Source organism: Neovison vison, chromosome 11 (genome assembly GCF_020171115.1).
Source record: "Neovison vison isolate M4711 chromosome 11, ASM_NN_V1, whole genome shotgun sequence".
In the NCBI taxonomy this organism is placed as follows: Eukaryota; Metazoa; Chordata; class Mammalia; order Carnivora; family Mustelidae; genus Neogale; species Neogale vison.
This window is the reverse complement of record NC_058101.1, coordinates 25,243,708-25,256,829: the sequence shown is the minus strand read 5'-3', so window position 1 is coordinate 25,256,829 and position 13,122 is coordinate 25,243,708. Positions and strand designations below refer to the sequence as shown.

The window sequence follows — 13,122 nt, the reverse complement described above, 5'->3', positions numbered from 1 at the left end:
ACAGTGATACGTTCTGTGAAGAATGTGCAGATGCTGTCCATAGAGAAACATGGAAAAGAATTCTCTGAACTTGGCTTGGAGAAGTGCTTTCCAAGGTGATAACATTTAAATTGACAGCTGAGAAGGAGCTGCTGGGCACCCTTAAAGTAGAGGGAAGTGTGTTTCAGAGGAGACAGAGCAGTGTGTGATGACCAGGACTGGGGGACACAAATTAGAGAGGGGAACTAGAGAGCACAAATAACCATCTTTAGGGAATGTTTTGATGTGGTAGTCAGAGTATAGATGAAGCTACCGGCATGCTTGATTTAAGTGCCAATTTTGCCTCTTACTATGCTGTGATCTCAGGAAAGTTCTATGCCTCAGTTTCCTTATCTATAAGATAGTGTTCACAAATAATACCTATGATGCAGAGTTTCAAAAGAAGACATAACTTAGATTTTTTTAAATAAAATTTACAAATTTTCAAAATCTGGCCACTAATTTTATTATATTCATTTATCTTTTATTTTAAAAAAATTTTTTATTTACTTTTTAATTTCTTTTTGGTGTTCCAGAATTCATTGTTTATGCACTACACCCAGTGCTCCATGTAATACATACCCTCCATAATACCCACCACCAGGCTCACCCAACACCCCCCCCGCCCCTCCCAAACCCTCAGTTTGTTTCTCAGAGCCCACAGTCTCCCATGGTTCATCTCCCCCTCCAATTTCCCCCAACTCACTTCTCTTCTCCATCTCTTTGTTATTCCTTATGCTCCACAAATAAGTGAAACTGTATGGTAATTGACTCTCTCTGCTTGACTTATTTCACTCAGCATAATCTCTTCCAGTCCCATCCATGTTGATACAAAAGTTGGGTGTTCATCCTTTTTGATAGAGGCGTAATACTCCATTGTATATATGGACCATATCTTCTTTATCCATTTGTCCATTGAAGGGCATCTTTGTTCTTTCCACAGTTTGGTGACTGTGGCCATTTCTGCTGTGAACATTGGATACAAATGGCCCTTCTCTTCACTACATCTGTATCTTTGGGGTAATTTTAAAAGGATTTTATAAAAACTGAGCAAGTAAGCCCATCTATGAACTCATTGTGGCATGGGAGTCATCAGTTTGAAGCCTTTTTCTTGGGACCTTACGTGTGATGTTACATAGTTTGGATTTTTTTCCCAAGTGGGAACTCTTTGAGGTAACATGGTCTGAACTATGTTTTAAATGTGATGTCACTGACCACTAGAAGATGGATTAGATAGGGCAACAGTAAAGTAGTAAGCACCAGTAAGACTTCAGTGTGGTTTCTGGAAAGACTCCAGAACATTTGATGCCTTACCTCTCCTGATCAGTTACTTCCTTTTCCATCCCATCCAGCCAAACTCCCATTAGTTCAGAGTTATTTTTTAAGATTGTCCTACGTGTTCATTTACTTTAAAACAACAACAACAATCATAAACTTTCTTTTTTAGAGTTGTTTTTAGTTCACAACAAAATTGAGTGGAAGGTACAGAGATTTCCTAATTACTCCCTACCTCAATAACCTCCCCTATTTAGAACATCCACCATCAGGGGATTTTACCCATTTTTTACAATTGATCAGCCTACATTGACACATTGTTATCACCCAAAGACCCTTTTTTACATTAAGGTTCATTTATTATTATAAGTGTTATTATATATTCTGTGGATTTGGACAAATGTAGAATGACATGTATCTACCATTATGGCATCACAGACAGTAGTCTTACTACCCTGGAATTTCTTAGTGCTCAACCTGTTCATCCTTCTGTCCCCTTTACTCCTCCTGGGAACTACTGATCATTTTACTGTTTCCAGTTCTGCTTTTTCCAGAATGTCATATGGTTAGAATATATGGTATATAGTCTTTACAGATTGGCTTCTTTGACTAAGTAATATGCACTTCGTTTCCTCCATGTCTTTTCATGGCCCGATAGCTCATTTTTTTTTTAACACTGAGTAATATTCCATTGTCTGGTTGTACCACAGTTCATCCATTCACCTACTGAAGGACATCTTAGTTGTTTCCAAGTTTTGGCAATTATGAATAAAGCCGCTATAAACACCTGTGTACAGGTTTTTGTGTGGACATGTTTTCAACTCCTTTGAGTAAATACCAATGAACATGATTGTTAAATTGTGTGATGAAAGTATGTTTAGTTTTGTAAGAAATCACCAAAGAGCTTTCCAAAGTAGCCACACCATTTTGTATTCCCACCAGCAGTGAATGGTAATTCCTAATAATCCACAACCTTACCAGCATCTGATATTGTCAGTGTTCTGAATTTTGGCCACTCTAATAGGTATGTGGTGGTGTCTCATCTTAACTTGCATTTCCCTGACGGGATTTGATGCAGAGCATCTTTTTGCCTGTGCTTATTTGCCATCTGTATATCATCTCTGGTGAGGAGTCACTTAAGGTACTTGACCCATTTTTTAATCAGGTTGTTTTCTTATTGCTGAGTTTTAAGAGTTCTTTGTATATTTTGGATTTATTTTACTTTTGGAAGCTCCTCTCCACATTATGTATTCATTTACTCATTCACTCATTCACTCATTCCTTCACTTAACAAATACTTAGTTCTTAAATTAAAAAAAAAATTTTTTTAAATATTTCACTTATTCATTTGACAGAGATCACAGATAGGCAGAGAGGCAGGCAGAGAGATAGAAGGGGAAGCAGGCTCCCTACTGAGCAGAGAGCCTGATGTGGGCCTTGATCCCTGGACCCTGGGATCATGACCTGAGATGAAGGTAGAGGCTTTAACCCACTGAGCCATTCAGGTGCCCCCAAATACTAGTTTTGAAAAAGGATTTTATTCACCTATTTAAGAGAGAAAACAGGAGAGAGAGAGAGCACACACAAGGGGGAGGGACAGAGAGGGAGAAGCAGGCTCCCCACTGAGCAGGGAGCCCAATGCAGGACTTAATCCCAGGACTCTGGGATCATGACCTGAGCTGAAGGAAGACACTCAACCAACTGAGCCACTCAGGAGCCCTAACAAATACTTATTTAGCATTGTCCTCCATGCCAGGCACTGTTATAGGCACTTTACTTTTAGTTCAGTTCACATAGCTTTCTAGAGTCAGGTACTATTATGATCTCATTTTACAGGTGTCTTGCCCCAGGTCAAACTTCTGGAATGGTGAGGAGTTTTTTCTGGGCAGTCTGGCTCCAGAAGGAGCTCAGTATATATTTATTGGATAAATGAATGATACCGAGATGCTTTTTCTCTTCACTCTTTCTCCCTGGTTCTCTTTTGTCTCTTCCCCTTTCCATTATCTCCTGATTCCTCTTCATTCTTGTCTTCCTCAAATTTGTAATCTCTTCACCTGACAAGAGATATTTTCCCACTCCTTGTTCATGTATTTTGAAGTGAAGGGCTGCTATTTTTCCCCTCCAAATTGTCATTCTCATTTTCAAATATGTGCTCAAACAATACTACTCTCCAGCTCCACCCCCCAAAATACTCAGCAGCCTCAGCAAATGGAATCATGAGTTAGATGCATAATACTTGCAAACATAATAATGTTGAATAAAAATAGGAGAAAGAAAAGAATTCTACTTTGCACTGGAAAAAAGATAGTGGGCAATATTTCTGAAATGTCTTGACAGTCTAAGTCTCCCAATAAAAGATAAATGTGCTTTCCTTTGAAAACTGTTTGCCTGTGAAATATTTTCATGTTTCAAATTTGTCTCAGTTATTAAGCTTATGTCACCTACTAAAACAGAAATTAAGTTAGAAGAGTCTCATCAGGGTTGGAGGTGGCAATAACTTACTAATCTAGACCTCTTTAAAATGAGACAATTTGGGGCGCCTGGGTGGCTCAGTGGGTTAAAGCCTCTGCCTTTGGCTCAGGTCATGATCCCAGGATCGGGCTCTCTGCTCAGCAGGGAGCCTGCTTCCTCTTCTCTCACTGCCTGCCTCTCTGCCTACTTGTGATCTCTGTCTGTCAAATAAATAAATGAAACAAATCTTAAAAAGGTGAATATAAGAATGTTTAAAAAAATAAAATGAGACAATTTCTTGCAATAAGTGTTTTTAATTTCTAAAATGCTTGTCACCTGAGACCATGCAACTACCAGTAAATGTAAATGGTCTTATTTTCCTGTGATAAAAGCATTTAATAACATTTTGTACTACAGGTAGCGTTTCTCCTGCGAGCTCTAACCATTCATTGTTAGCCCCATGAGGTAGGGAGGGAGGTATACACTGAGAATAGCAGACTCTATTTTGCAAGGGGAAGAATGGACATCAAGTGGTCAAGTGACCTGACATTGACTGGAGGAACAAATGAAGCTATGGAAACTCTAGGAAAGTCCAAATTTCCTTTCCGGGGATCATTGGGCCTGAGGAACAAAGGAAAAGTGAAAGCTTAGTTTGTCCCATGTTGACAGGTTTTTGTTTTTGTTTTTGTTTTTTAGCCTTTTAACTCATATATGATACTGGACTATTCCCCACTCTTTTATATCATTAGGGCATACATTTAGAATAGCTTTCCTGGGGGTGCCTGGGTGACTCAGTTGGTTGGGTGACTGCCCTCAGCTCAGGTCATGATCCTGGAGTCCCAGGATCTAGTTCTGCATTGGGTGCCCTGCTCAGTAGGAAGTCGTCTTCTCCCTCTGACCCTACCCCGTCTTGTGCTCTCACTCTCTCTCAAATAAATAAATAGAATCTTAAAAAAGAAAAAAAAAAAGACTTGCTTTCTTGGTATTTTGTGTCTATCAAATATGGAGAGAGCAAAGTGTCATAGAAACAACAGTCAGCTAAGTTTCTGAGTCCTGGCCCTGCCAATAGCTAACTGTGTGCCCTTGGGGGTGTCCTTCACTGCTCCCGCCTCAGTTCCTCAACCAGCAGGAAGAAGAGGTAAACCAAAATGATCATGAAGCTTTTTTTTTTTTTTTCATTGTAATAGTGCAAGACTGTTTTGCTTTATTTCCTTTTCCTTTTTGTTCTTTATGGTAAGCTCCCAAGACAGACCTCACAAGAGAGAATGTGAAGCCAAAATTGATGTACATGACTATCTCCCTTCTGGTTTTGGTTGGACATCTAATAATTCCTTTCTAAAAAAAATTATTTGCTTTGTGTGTTGTCACCAAAAAAGGAGCAGTTAAAACCAGTCTGGGTCATAAGAGAGTACCCATCCTGCTCAGGGAAGGGAAATCTTTCTGGCCAGTGAGGGCTGAATTACTGGTGGATGGGTAAAGATGCTACAGGGGGTTCTGGCCATTAATTTGCCTGATTTCATTCTGGCAACTTGACCCTATTAACTATTGGGACCTCTCCTACGTAACACATGGACAGTGGATGGCTGCCTTTCATTCTGCTTTGCTGTTAAATCCTATCAATATATGTGTACCAAATTTCTAGAAAATAAGGTGTACATTATGGGGAATATAGTGATACCAAAAGCACTCCCCTAACCTAGTGAGATTTGGATGGGCATGCAGAAATGTGCTCTTTCATTGGGGATATGCAGTTTGTCTTCCCCTTTGTTTGGATTCTTTTTTTTTTTTTTTAAGATTTTATTTATTTATTTGACAGAGGGAGATCATAAGTAGGCAGAGAGGCAGGCAGAGAGACGGAGGGGAAGCAGGCTCCCTGCTGAGCAGAGAGCCCGATGCGGGGCTCCATCCCAGGACCCTGAGATCATGACCTGAGCTGAAGGCAGAGGCTTTAACCCACTGAGCCACCCAGGCACCCTGTTTGGATTCTTTTAGTTGCAAAGATCAGAACGCTAAAATTGACCTTAGCAAATTGACCCATTGGCTTTTAATGTTGAATAGTTCAGGCAAGTCTGGATTTCAAGTCTTAAACAATATCACTGGGGTCAGGTCCAACTGTTGGCTGGATTCTCCCATGCTGACCTTGCTGTCAGGCAGACCTTTGTTGGAGAGGTGAAATCCGGCAGAGCAGCACTCCCACCATCCTGACAGATTGTGTTCAACAGCATATAGAGTCCCCGTTGCCTGGTCCTTTCAGCCAGAGTTGTGGCATTAGCTGTGTTGGTCTGATTGAGTGGAGTGCCATCGCTGAACCAGTCACAGTGTCTGGGGGGATTGGTGGTGCAGGGATGCAGGGCTCCTCTGATAATCTGGTCAGTTACAGGTCAACAGAAGGAGCTGAGACTGTGGTCAACCCCACTCATCTGAGAGGCAGCAACTGAGAGTAGTGGAGGAGGGGTATTATTTCCAAAGAGAAGGAAGGGATGACATCACCCCAAGAAGAGTGAGTGAATGCTGGGCAAGCAAAGAGGACCAATATTGACATTATCTCATCATGGGAACTTCTTGGTTCAGAATAATAGTGAAGGGGGACTGGGCAGGCAGAGAGGACCAGGAGATATACCAAGTATGGGGTAGAAACCTGACCAGCCCAGGATTGCCTTATTCTGAGAGTCCTCAGAATAAGGCTGAGTACTATATCCACCACTTCTCTGGTTGTCTTCATCAATATTACAAGTTAGAACTCTTAGAAATCCTGAGGAAAGCTGCTCTTTACAATGAGTACACAGAGTTTTAGTACATTATTGTTTAAGTGTTGAAAAGGGTTTCTTTTTTCTCTCCCTCATTGCATTTTGGCTTTTCATAGTGTGTAATTTTGCTGCATTTATAATCATTATGTACTTTGTTTGGGGAGAATGCATTTTGTCATAAAAGCTTTTCATACAACTAGAGGAATGATCAGCCTCACTATCAATATTTCCGTACAACCCGCTCTTTCCCTCTGGGAATATTTAAAGTAGGTTGTGAAACTTAGACATACAGCAGTTGAAAAATGAACACCAATTGGATTCTCTTAATTGAGAAATAATTAATTGGTGCATGACAGTATTAGAGGACTACCAAAAAAGTCTTCGTGTATTCCTCTCACTTTCCCTATCACAAAGTTACCATTTAAATCTAGCTTCGTTTGTGATATAATGTAGCACTTGTGCACAAAGTGAGACTAAACTAATGCAAAGACTTTTCTTTTGAATAGGAAAGATGGATTTTTTTTAACTTAAAGGAAACTGTATTTAAAATGTAATTTTTGGAAAATATAATAAAGTCAAATATAAATATTGTGAACAGATGTTTCTTAAGAAGTTTCTGAAATGAATAGTCACCATCTGGAGCCATTTACAATAAGAAGAAGGTAAGCATGCACCTGTTCCTTTCTTTAAAAAGATGTAATCTCTGTACCAAATTATAAACAAGTATGGCAGTTTCCATAAAAATGCAATATTCAATTTGCCAAAGCAGTTTAGAAACATATTGATAAGAATGTGATTTTGAAAAGTATGCTTCTAAAAGACTCAGTCTCTTTTCAGATTTCATTCCTTCCTTGAAATGTTTTAAAGATAAAACTCTTCAAAGTGGGTGCGTGTTCTACCTTGTTGGAGACAGACACAAGCCGGAATGGCCAGGGCCACTGCTGCCACCGCTGTCCAAAGTGTCTCTTTCCCTGATGCCACATTGCAACCCCATTCTCTGCAATGTGATGTTGTAGGAGCTTACACCAAGGGTTTTTTTGTTTTGTTTTGTTTTTTCTTGCTCCATCCTTTGAATCAGGGCTGACCTCGTGACTTTCTTTGAACAACCTAATGCAGGATAAGGGACAGCATGTCAGTTCCAAACTTGACCTCCAGAGGATTTGCACACTTCCATTTTCTCTCATGGAGGCCTACCTGATGGAGAACGAGAGACTCCGTTGGGGAAAGCCCAGTTTTCCCCACAAAGGCCATCCTACAGCAGCTTGCTGCCAGCTGACTCCCCAACATGTGAGAAACCCAGCCAAGATCAGCAGAGTTGCCTATGTCAGAAGCCCTTGGGCTTTTGCCCATGGCAAGAGGATTGTAATTTTTTGATGACCAGTGACTGACAGGAGTTGATGCCAATTGCTAAAGAATTTTAACCTCTGGCTGCTGTCCTTTATCTCCTTGAACAATAGGCTGGTCAGTACAGTTGCAGGGACATAGAGACAAACCATGAGAGACTGTGAACACTGAGAAACAAACTAAGGGTTTTGGATGGGAGTGGGGTGGGGGGTTGGGTGAGCCTGGTGGTGGGTATTAAGGAGGGCACGTATTGCATGGAGACTGGGTGTGGTGCATAAACAATCTTGGAACACTGAAAAAAAATATTAAAAAAAGAGAATATAATAAAAACAGGAACAATTTTTTAAAAGATTTTATTTATTTATTTGACAGAGCGAAATCACAAACAGGCAGAGAGGCAGGCAGAGACAGGGGGAAAGCAGACTCCCTGCTGAGCTGAGAGCCAGATGCAGGGTTCGATCCCAGGACCCTGAGACGATGACCTGACCCGAAAGCAGAGGCTTAACCCACTGAGCCACCCAGGCGTCCCAGGAACAATTTTTAAAAAAGAAAATGCAGGGATTTCCAGGTAGATCTCAGTATGCAGGTTGAAAAGTATGAATACATGAAATAGGAAAAACAAATTGGGTGTAGAAATAGGGTCAAATGCCTGGATAGGATAATCTATCTTTAATAATTTCTGCATATTTTTGAATATAGTTACAAATCAGGCTGATCTCTTTGTTGAAACCCATTCTTCCCGCAAGCAAATTCTTCTTGTTTCAACATTTGGTTCTACTTGCTGTATTTTTTTTTTTAGTTCTATTAATTAATTTTTAAATTAGTTCTGCTTGCTTCCTGACTAATTAACCTTAATTAGGATAGTTTTCCTGTAACTGCATTGTTGGGGTTATAGTAACTCCTTAAGCAGACTGACATGTTAGCTATTGACAATGGATTTCAAAGAACAGAGCAATCAAAAGTTTTTTTTTTACATTTGTGGTGATTATTTACTGGTTACCTCCCTGGCACCCCTCTTCCTATTTTCCCTTCTATCCTTACTTCCAAGATTTCTTTCCCCGGTCATGTAATTTGGGTGGGAATATCCTTACTTCAAACTCCAGGGATAGGTTCTGGTTGGCTTTTACCCCACAGCCCCGTGTGGTGGTTCTAGGATCAAGCACAACACAGAGTCAATAATATGCAGGGAGATGTTGGTTGGGTTTCTCATTTGGAGAAACTTGGCTGTTTCTCAGCATGATGTGAGATCTGGAATTAAAGAAGTCATTTTTCTATGAGGGGATTCTGGAATTGGCAGGGGGCCACAAAATGAGGCCTAAGGTTGAAGCTATACCATAAAAAGCAAAAAAGGGAGAGAGAGAAAAATGGGCATTTGAAAACACTGTTCGAATTGCTGGATTCAGTCTTGCCTGAAGTTAATTTTGCTCCTGGAGTTTTCTCTGATGTGACTAATAAATCCCTGTTTTTAAGTAAGTTAAATGGAGTTGTTGTCTTCATTTGTAGCTGAAAGATCACCAACCAATATAACCTCCACCTCTTACTCTGTAGCTTCACTTCAAGCATCCTAATTCCATGTGCACTGGTGTGGTACAGGAGTAAGCACAGCTGCCTTCCATGCACCTGCATTCAGGCTCTCCTCCTTCTGGCCTGGACTGTTGCAGTAGCCTCTTAATTGCACTGTGTGCTTCCAGTCTATGCCCCTCTGATCTTACTTTGTTATTAGGTTAATATCTTTTAAGCACAGTTATTATCACAGTCTGTTGCTTCACAATGTTCAGTGGTTCCCCAGTGCCTGCTGCATGAAAAGCAAACATCTCCTTTTGACATTTCAGGCCTGCCTCAGTATGCCCCAGCCATTCTTCTTAAGGCTTCCTGTGACCTCCATTCCATGTTGGTAAATACAGAAGATAATTTCTGTTCTTTCTTATTTGACAGCTCAGTCATGTCTAGCATTGTTGATTGCTTTCCTAACATAGTCTCTGTTTTGGTTTCTGTGATGTAACAGTCTCCCCTTTTGGTCAGATCCTTCTCTACCCAATTGTTACCTGTTGGACATTTTCCAGACTGTATTCTAGGGCTATTGCTTTTATCCCTATATATTTTCTGGGTATCTCATCAACTCCCATGGCTTAAAAATTCTTTTTTAGTTCCAGTGGCTCCTAAATCAAAGCCTCCAATGGAGACATCTCTAAATTTCAGACTTAAATATCCTCTTGACCATTGGACATCTTCATCTCAGACTTGCCGTCTAATCTTCAAACCTGCCCTTCCTGCAGAGTCTTCCATGTTCCTGAGAAGTCATCACCATCTTCCTAGGTGTTTAAGCCAGAAATCTGGAAGTTATGCTTGGCTCTCCCACCTCCCTTGTCCTTCCAATTTAATCAAGCATCAAATCCTGCCAATTCTAACTGCTGAACATCTTTCTTTGTCACCTCTCTCTGTTCCCTGTTGTCTCTCTTTCCTACAAGCCGAATCACCTGTCCCCCTGGACTGCTACAATAGTCTCCCTACTGGTTTCCCTGCTTCCACTCTGGCCTCCTTTCTTTCTTCTCTCCACCTGAGTTTTATTGTTAAAGAAAAAAATATATATAATCATGCCACACTCTTGCATACAACCTCCCAATGACTTTCCAATGCCTTGAGAATCAAGTCCAAATTCTTACCATGCCCCATGTGGCCCTGATGAGCCAGCCCCTGCCTATCTTAGCTGATTTTGGGGCTATTCTGCTCACCATGCTCTTTCTGGGTCCTTAGGCTGCACTTCGGGTGTTTTCTGTACCAGTGATATCCTTTCTGCTAGCCAAACTCAAGGGTCCCAATCCAAATATCCCTCCCAAAGTCCCCCAGAGTGTCAGCAAACTTCTCTCCATCCTGAGTCCATTTGCACTTCTCTCTTCTGACACTCATTACATTTGTGGTGACCTGTTCAATGTCTGTCTACTCTCCTGGACCTTAAACCCCTTGAGGGTGGGAACTGTATCTGTTTTGTAAATTTTGCCCCTGCACTTTAATTTTCCATTGGGAATAAACACTTGGCAGAAAGAAAATGAAATCCTCCTTTTGGCTGCTTATCTAAAAAACACAAACATTCCGGTTTTTAAGAAAAAAAATTCATGTTTACATAAGCATAAAGAAATGGAAATGGGTTTAAAAGGAAAGTAAGTGTTCTGCATAAAATAAATTTTTAAAAAATATATTCCTAGCTCATAAAATAAGGAAATATTTACATAGGTACCTGGGTGGCTCAGTCAGTTAAGCATCAGACTCTTGCTTTTGGCTCAGGTTGTGATCTCAGGGTCATGGGATTGACCCTGTTGGGTTCCATGCTCAGTGGGGAGTCTGCTCCAGATTCTCTCCCTCTTCTTTCTCTGCTCCTCCCCCCGCACTCACACACTCTCTGTCTCTGTCTCTCTCAAATAAATAATCCCTATCCTTTTTTTAAAAAAAGATTTTATTTATTTGACATAGATCACAAGTAGGCAGAGAGGCAGGCAGAGAGAGTGGGAAGCAGGCTCCCTGCTGAGCAGAGAGCCCAATGCGGGGCTCCATCCGATCCCAGGACCCTGGGACCATGACCTGAGCTGAAAGCAGAGGCTTTACCCACTGAGTCAGGCGCCCCTCCCTATTCTTTAAAAAGATTTTATTTATTTATTTGAGAGAGAGAGAGGGGGAAAAAAAAGTGGGGGGAGGGGCAGAGGCAGAAGGAGAAGCAAACTCCCTGCTGAGCAGAGAGCCCCACGTGGGGCTTGATCCCAGGACCCTGAGATCATGACCTTAGCCAAAGGCAGATGCTTAATTGACTGAGCCACCCAGGCGCCCCAGTAAATGATCTCTAATTTTAAAAAAGTGTATACAGATGCCCTTTTTAAAAGAAGATTTAAAACCCATTATTTAAATAAGTCTCTTATAAGGCAATCAGTTCGGGAAAGCAAAGAAGTAAAAACTCTCAAACCCCTCAAACATCTTTCTATTTTTGTACCTATTTGTTACAGCAGAGGGAATTGCTGACACAAAAAGTTAGTTAGGTGGTGTAAATAGGAGGCAATTGCTAATGACAATGTTGCAAGTAAAAAATTTGAATTATAAATGTTGACTAATTGTCATTACATGCAATTTCTTTTGATAGGATCCTTTTAAAAGTAGTCCAAATTTTAATTTAATGCACTTAAAAATAAAATTTATGCTACTTATCAAAAGAAAACGTGGGCTGATTGTTAGTTCAGTCTTTGTATTTGGGGTAAATGAGTCAGAACCTTCCAGCACCTAAGCTTTTCATAGGTGGTAAACTAAGATTCTCTGGAATTTGTATTAACTCTTTCTAGCCACCGAAGCAGTGTTCAAGAAGCTACCTCCTGAGAGCTGTGTTGCTGGAGAAGATAGGGGAGCACAGAACATTCATGGATTTCATTCTCGTCAGTCAAGTTACTCCCCATGGCCATCAGTTATCAGAAACTCACTCTGAAACAGTTTTAAAAATTTGCATGTTAGGGGCACCTGGATAGCTCAGTCATTAAGCATCTGCCTTGGGGTCAGGTCATGATCCCAGGGTCCTGGGATCCAGCCCCCCATTGGGCTCCCTGTTCAGTGGGAAGCCCATGTCTCCCTCTCCAACTCCCCCTGCTTATATTTCCTCTCTCACTGTCTGTCTCTGTCAAATAAATAAGTGAAATCTTAAAAAACAAATGAATGAATGAATGAATGAATGAATGAATAAAGGCATTAAAGAACAGCATATTATAACTATATTTAAGACCCTAAATACACCACACATAATTTTAGGTATCTTGTGATCCTAATGATAATAACTGATACTCTCCATAGCTCTATGCTAAGTGCCCTGCATACATCACCTTAACCTTCACAACCATCCCATGTGATAGGTACTACTATTTGTTCTAAAGGTTTTATTTATTTATTTGACAGACAAAGATCTCAAGTTGGCAGAGAAGCAGGCTCTCTGCTGAGCAGAGAGCCCGATGTGGGGCTCGATCCCAGGACCCTGAGATCATGACCTGAGCCGAAGGCAGAGGCTTTAACCCACTGAGCCACCCAGGCGCCCGAGCTACTACAATTTTTTTTTTTTTTTTTTTTTTTGCTACTACAATTTTTTATTTCCTTTTTTAAAGTGGAAGCAACTGAGGCTCAGAGAGGTTAGGGAAGTTGTCCACAGTCACACAGCTAGGGGGAGCTAGAATTATGAGCCATGTTTTCTGACTCCAAAGCCAGTAGATTGAGCCACAGTGGTGTACTGTGATTTGTCAGATTATGAATTTGAATGTCACTGTTC

General features: G+C 40.8%; 1 long non-coding RNA gene across 3 annotated transcripts in view; it reads left to right on the top strand.

Moving 5' to 3' along the window:
* The window catches only part of LOC122919232, a 28,245-nt gene extending 15,926 nt beyond the window's left edge, over nt 1-12,319 (top strand). For all 3 annotated transcript variants that reach the window (XR_006386773.1, XR_006386772.1, XR_006386774.1), the window contains 2 exons: nt 7,090-7,153; nt 12,158-12,319. This is a non-coding gene — a long non-coding RNA (uncharacterized LOC122919232). The remainder of the gene's footprint in view (nt 1-7,089; nt 7,154-12,157) is intronic.
* Nucleotides 12,320-13,122: the final 803 nt, after the last annotated feature.